General features: G+C 44.7%; 1 long non-coding RNA gene across 1 annotated transcript; it reads left to right on the top strand.

Annotated features, from left to right (window-relative positions):
- Positions 1-5,576: 5,576 nt before the first annotated feature.
- On the top strand, positions 5,577-6,491 carry LOC135307316 (uncharacterized). Its single transcript, XR_010368020.1, has 3 exons — positions 5,577-5,684; positions 5,811-5,860; positions 6,389-6,491. It is a non-coding gene; the product is annotated as an uncharacterized LOC135307316 (long non-coding RNA).
- The last annotated feature ends 809 nt before the right edge of the window (positions 6,492-7,300 follow it).

The following is a 7,300-nucleotide window of genomic DNA, read 5'->3' as shown; positions in this document are numbered from 1 at the left end:
CTGCTTTGTCTCGAGTCACTTCATTAAATCTAATAGAGCCATTTAATTTTTACTTTATCTTATTTGTAGGGGTTTATTTTGTGTGTGGCAAGGTGGAAGCCTAGCAGAGGACTTCACATCCTGTAAGTCCCGTTTTCATGTCTCCATTGTGAGGTGCTTGGGGCAGAACATTTGGAAGAAACCTGGATTTAGGAAGGCACAGAACCATCGTTTTGTGCCTCCCTCAGAGGGAGCCAAAACTCAGTCCCGTGGGAAAACTGGGAGATAAATGTTCCCAGAATTGAAACCACAGATTGATTTATATACAGTGAAGAAACTGAATTGACATCAACACTCCAAAATCTAGGAATTCTCAGTTTTGGAAGTCCGAACAAGCCAGGAATATTTGTGACCCAGTCTCCCTTCCTGGGCTTTCTCCCCAACCACCCAGGCTGCAGAACCAAGGCCCCAGAGCTGCACGTGGGCCTTGGGGTGGGTTATTGATTGTCCCTCCCAGGGAGAATGTGAAGATAGATATTTTCTGATCACTGAAGGGAGATGCACCTTAGGTTGTGCTGGGCCTGGATTTCAGACTCCTGAGAACCTTTAGATTGTGCTTGGCCTTGGTTTCAGGACTCTTGAGAATCTTTAGTTCGTCCTGGGCCTGGATTTTGGGACTCCTGAGAATCTTTAGGTTGTATTTGGCCTGGATTTCAGACTCCTGAGAACCTTTAGGCTGTGCTTAGCCATGGTTTCAGAACTCCCGAGAATCTTTAGTTTGTCCTGGGTCTGGATTTTGAGACTCCTGAGAACCTTTAGGTTGTGCTGGGTCTGGATTTCAGAGCCGTTCCCTCGGCAGTCAGGATTCTGAGGAAGTGCCAAGAGGTGCAGCCCCTGCTCCTGGAGCCATCCATGGGCACAAAGTGACCCCACACGGGCTGAGGTGATGCCTTGGTGGTTTTGGCAGCCCAGATGGGACAGGAAACTGATGCTTTGGAGGGGCCCCCAGAGCAGAGGCCAGGCAAGGTTAGGAGAATAAAGTGGGGATTTATGAAAGCCTTCAGCAGGCACAGTTTGGGCAGCCACAGCCTCCAGAGGCTGCACCCAAGGTGGGCGATGGGCACGAGTTTTTCACACAATTATCAGTTTGGGACATTCATGTATCAGGGGTTAATGCTCCAATTCCAGCTGCAGGTAATGAAGTCATTTATCTCCAGTTTGCTCCCCCAGCTCACTTTAGGTTATACTTTTTGGGTTGTGAGGCAATGAGGTGTCCTTGAGTTCCAGGCCTGGAGAAGAATTGTTGTGCCTGCCCAAAATGTGGAGACAGTACCCAGCACTCTGTATGGAGTTTAGATTATGCATTAATGCAGCACAGGAATTGAAAAATACAAAAGCTGAAACCCTAAAGCATCATTGGGATGGGGATAAACGCTGCTGTAGGACAAAAAGGGCTCCCTGTGCTTTGTGTGAGTCCTGCGGTCCTGGCCCAAGGCCTGCAGGAAGGCTGTGCTGTGCCCAGGAGCTGCTCCCATGCTGCTATGAACATTTCACCTGTGCTCTAAAACATCCCTTGTCTTACTGCTGTGCTCTGCTCTGTGTGCTGATTGCTGATTTGTTTAACACTTTATTGATTTAAAAAAAATAATTTTTTTCTTTTTGTGGGGAGGGAAGTGGGAGGGTAAATTTCCTAATTGTGGTTGGGGGTTTTTTTGAAATTATATGAGGGGAAATGTAAAAAAAACCAGCTCTGTGGTGATGATTTTTAATGCAGTAGGAGCCAACTGCCCTTTTCTGAAATATTTGCAGAATTATTAAAAATAATACAATAAAAATGAACAACCACTATGGTTTATGTAACATTTCGCACAAAGAAAGATTATGTTTGGTTTTGAAGGGCACAAGATTTCATTTACTGACTTTGTTCTCAAAAATTAAAGGAAATGGGCAAACCCCATTCTGTGTATTTTAATTTATATCGATGTACTTGACATGACACTCCCCTAGTGAATTAAATAATCCCAGTTGCCCTGGCAGAGCAAACAAATGTCCCTTGGGATGGGAAGTGTGGAACTGAGAAACAAGAGGAGGTTCAGCAACTTGTTTGAGGTCATGCAGGAAATCTGTGGCTGAGCAAAACTGAAGTTCCCTGGGGTCTATATCCATATTTATTTATATCTATCTTTTATATATATATATATATATATTATTTTTTTAGGTATAAATAGATATCTATCTTTAGATATAAATATATATATTTATGTAGATATATATAGAAATATCTAAATTTCTATATAAAATATAGATAAAGATAAAAATAAATATAGATACAGACCCTAGGGAACTGCAGTTTTTCTCAGCCATATATATTATATTATATTATATTATATTATATTATATTATATTATATTACATTACATTATATTATATATCTTGCTATATAAACATATCTATAGCAATTTATATCTAAATATATATATAAAATATAGATATAAATATATATAGATATAAATATAAAGCAAAAGTAGTTATAAAGATTATACATATAAATATCATATAAATGATAAAATAAAATATAAATTAAAATAGAAAAAATATTTTTAAAATATGTTTAAATTGTAAAAAATTACAATATAAATTATATATTAAAATATTAAATATAGATATTGATATAACTATAACTATAAATATAAATACAAATATAAATATAGATATAGATATAATTGCTGACCAGCCAGCACTTCCCTGCTGCTGGCCGTTCCCTTGCACTCCTGGCTGGTTTGCTGTGCCCCCTGTGTCACTGGCACAGTCAGAGCCATGCAGGGAATGGCTTCAGGAGCTGCTGGGGATGAAAACCAAAAAAACTGGGCCTGAGCTGAGCCCCCCAGTGCCTCCAGTTCCCTGCCCAGCCAGAGGCTGAAGGGAGATGCCACAGGGAGAGGAACTGCAGAAAGGAAGTTAAATAACCTCCCAGCCACGACCTCACTCCCAGCCAGGGCTCTGATTTTATGTTTTGTGCTCTGCTGGGTGCCTGCAGTGTTCAGCCCTGGGGCCTACAGCATCAAAAGGATGTGGAGCTGTTGGAAGAAGTCAAAAGGAGGCCACAAATGTGATAAGAGGGATGGACCCCTCTGCTCTGGAGCCAGGCTGGGAGAGCTGGGGGTGCTCAGCTGAGAGGAGAAAGCTCCAGGGAGAGCTCAGAGCCCTGCCAGGGCCTGAAGGGGCTCCAGGAGAGCTGGAGAGGGACTGGGGACAAGGGATGGAGGGACAGGACACAGGGAATGGCTGTGGGGCAGGGCTGGATGGGATATTGGGAATTAGGAATTCCTGGCTGGGTTGGAATTCCCAGAACAGCTGTGGCTGCCCCTGGATCCCTGGCAGTGCCCAAGGCCAGCTCGAACATTGGGGCTTGGAGCAGCCTGGGACAGTGGAAGGTGTCCTGCCCATGGCAGAGGTGGAGCTGGGTGAGTTTTAAGCTCCCTTCCAACCCAAATTTTTCTATTATCCTTTCTTATATCTCTGGCTTGCATACAGGGAGAAATTCTTGCTTTAAATACACAACACACTCATGCTCTTGCGCCTGAGGCGCCCTCTTATACAGCAGCCTGCAACACAGGAAATGAAATTCTTTTCTTAAAGACTCTTTCTCATCTTGACTACCCAAGCCTGGCTCTAATAATAAAAACATGCTATGGATTTTGACAAAACCTTTCCACTCCTCTCTGACTGCCACTCCTGGGTGCTTCTGTGCTGTTTTACTCTGCCAGAAGGCACAGCCAGGCTCCTGTTCCTCCCAGGATGCTGCTATCAGCTGTTGGAGAGGCTCCTTCCACACTGTGATGAGATCCATGGCTTTTAGAATTAGGGAGTCCTTGTGGTATTCCAATTAAACAAGAAGAGAAGCCTAAGAATAGTCAAGAATTCCTTGCTAGCAGTGGTGAATGACAAAATATTGGAGTGTTCCGGTTAATCCAGCCCCTCAATCCCCCTTCTGTTCCACTCTGGAAGAGGCACAGCAGCTTTTCTTCGACATGGCTGTAAAACATCTTCTGAGGACCACTGAGAGCCGGGGCTGACACCGTCCCCTTCCTTCCCTGCTCCTCAGGATGAATCATCCCTGCCCTCTCCCCAAAGGGCTGGAAGCTGTCTGCAGTGAGGCATGCCATGCTCACAGGAGCAAACAGCAGCTATTTGGGCAGACCCCTCCAGGGCCAGGGCTAAGTTTGGCAGCAGCAGTGACGTGGGACTGCTCAGCACTGCTGTCACAGCCCTGGCACCCACACGCAGGGGGAGGGCAGGGCTGGAGCCCGGCGGGGCAGGGGACAGGGGCACAGCCAAGCCATGGCCCCTTGTGCCTTCCCCAGCGCCCAGAATGGAGGGAATGAGAGAGATCTGTCTGTTCAAACAAACTGGGGGTCTGGTGAATAAAACCAGGTACTGAGGTGAAAGAAACAATGGGAAGGATTCCACTGATCCATGAAAGGAATGAGGGAGATCTGTCTTTACAAACTGTGGGTAAAGCTGGATGCTGAGAGGTGAAAGAAGCAATGGGAGGAACCAGAAATTCCTTAGGAAAATAAAAAGGAGGGGGGTATACATTAGAAGGGGTCTGTCTTAAGTGATTTGGGAAATCTGTACTTCTCATGTATCTCAGCCAATGGGGAAAGAGAGAGGGAAATGCAGACGGGAAATTGGGATAAAAAGGAGGCTGTGTCCTCTAACAATTTGAGAGACCCCAGGGGAATGCCCCATGGCCTCTGCCTTTGCTTGAATAAAGTTTCAGGACTCCTCTGCCTCCTTTTTGGACACAAACCTTTGGTGCTTAATGATTAATGTTCCTGACCAGAATAGTCTTTCTGCGGGTTATTCACTGGTTATGGGGGGTTCAGGGCTGTGCTTGTGCTCACAGCCCTCTGTGGGGCAGCAGAGCCTGGCTGGAGCAGCAGGAGCTGAGCTCTCCCTGCTCTGGAGACTCAGGTCTTCACCCAGCCTGCCCCTACATCACCTTTGAAGAAAAACTGTGTAAACTCCATCAGAAACCTGCCCAGGAATTCTTTTGGACTTTAGCACCTTGCCTGGTTTTGGTTTCCTATCCCAGTGAAATCAACTTTTTTTGTCTGGCTTGAAGTGCAGGCAAAAATCACAGGCTAAAGACCTTGGAACCTAAAACTCAGCTCAGAAAAACAGAAAAAACCAGCTCAGAAAACAGAAATCAGAGCAGAATAGGCCATTGAGATAAAACAGGAACAGGGAACCTCTGTGCATGATGTGCTACAAGTGACACTGAAATCAGCTTTTCATTTTTCCTGCTTATCCTTAGATATTATTTCCAGCAAACCAGGACAGGTTATGCTTAAAAGTCTCTGTGTGTTTACCAAGCTCTTTCCTGAGACTTCGCAGGAAACTTTTTGGGTTCTTGGGGACAGATTCCTCCTCTTCCACCTCCTGTAGGTACCACTTTTGTCCTTCCCCTTCTCTACACCTTCAGCTGCCAGTGCAGCCTCTGCTCCTGGAGCAGAAGGGGGAGGGCTGTTGGAGCCTATTAGAGGCTATTAGCTAATTGGATTAATTAAAAGAATTTGGCTGCACATGATGACCATGACTGGGGAAGGAGAGTGAAGTGATAGGGAGAGACAGCAGGAAGAATTTGGATTTTTGGGATGAAGCTGTGGTCTCCCCTTTCCTTGAGCGCACAGCAAGGAGGGGTGGCAGCTTTATTTTTCAACTAGTTTTCTAGTGTTGTTACTTCTGGAGTTTGTGGGGTTTTTTTCATTTGTTTCTGGGTGTTTTCAGAAGCCTTTTTGTGATCCAAATTGACTTTTTTTCCCTAGGTTTTAGATTCACTGCATGTGCAAGTTTTGCTCAATTATTCCTACCCTTGGTAAGCTCAGCCTCCTCAAACCCCTATTTTATCCACCCCACTCCTGCAGGTTGAATTGTAACCTTGCTCTGACTAGTACAGTGCTGCTGCTAATTTAAAAATCCTAATGATTTGGCTAATTCAAGTAGAGTGGTTTAGAACTGTTGAAATTAAAGAGGTTTTTTTTCAGCAGATATTGGAAAGCCAAGTGTGGTTTTTTTTGGGAAATGTAACACATAGTCTGGACTAATCCTCTTTTGCATCCTAAGTGTCCTTTGAGTTGTTGCAGCAAGGTTAAATAAATTTTTATCTATTCAGCTGCAGGAGTTCAATTTACCTGTATTTTTATAGAGCTTGAGGATTTTATGTGAAATGATCCAATCTGTGGGAAGCTCTGTTTTGGGGAGGAATCTACAGGCAGCACTGAGGGCAGGAAATGTGGTTCTGCTTCTCTGGGCTTGTTATTAAATAAATGTGGTTATTTCATGGGCTGATAGAACTGTCTGAGGAACCCTGAAACTCTGCACACTGGAATTCTGCTTCCTGCAGCAGCCACCACTCTGCATTTACGTGGAATTATCCGAGAGAGATTATTTCTTCTTATCAAGGACATAGTGAGTGAAATTGGACTCAGAAATCAGATTTCTCCCAGCTGAAAGTCCCATTTCAGAACAGGAATTGTCGGAAGCTGCTTGTGGTGCTTGCCCTGTGCAGGGCAGGAGGCAGCAGCTCCCTGGGGAAGGTTCCTGTGCGGCTCTGAGGGGCAGAATAACCTCACCCCAGGCTGCAGGTGCTCCATAGAGAACCTTGGGCAGGATTTCTGTGGTGCTGTGGGGACACCTTTTGGTTAGAAGCAGTCTGAACCTGGGTTTGGAGCCAATCCCCACCTCACACCCAGTCCTACCCTCAGCTTTTCATACATTGACTTGCCCTTCCCTGTTCCAGGTGATAAAACTTACAAATCCCTTCTGTAGCTGCTTTATTTTTTTTGATGCAGTTCTGAGGTTTTTCCTTCCAAAGTCTTGGTTTCCATATCATTAGGTGGCAGCACATGCCAACACAAAATCTGTTTGTCCCCAGAGGGTCAGGAGAGGTTTCCTTGGATCTGAATCATAATGCAAACTATGTGGTGAGTCTTTACAAGAAGATAAAAGGAAACTTCTTTCTTTCAAACTTCAGGCTGAAGCTGCCCTGAGCTGCCACTGAGAGTGGTATAGAGGTTTAAATTATGGGGAATAACATGTGGTGTGAGGGAAAATGATGACAAGACATCCTGTGGGAAAAGCCACTCCCATAAATTTCACATCTGGGTTTGTTGCTCAGGTCAGGTTACCTGAAGCTGGAAAGTCAAATTGAAATTTGCCTTTTTTTTTGCTCCTCACTTTATTCTTGCTCTGTCTGAACCCTGCTCAGTATTTCTGAAGAACATCTCAGAACATCCAGTCTGCACACCTAGTGTGT

This window comes from Passer domesticus, chromosome 9 (assembly GCF_036417665.1).
Source record: "Passer domesticus isolate bPasDom1 chromosome 9, bPasDom1.hap1, whole genome shotgun sequence".
In the NCBI taxonomy this organism is placed as follows: domain Eukaryota; kingdom Metazoa; phylum Chordata; class Aves; order Passeriformes; family Passeridae; genus Passer; species Passer domesticus.
The sequence above is the reverse complement of the archived record's forward strand: the minus strand, read 5'-3'. Positions and strand labels throughout refer to the sequence as shown.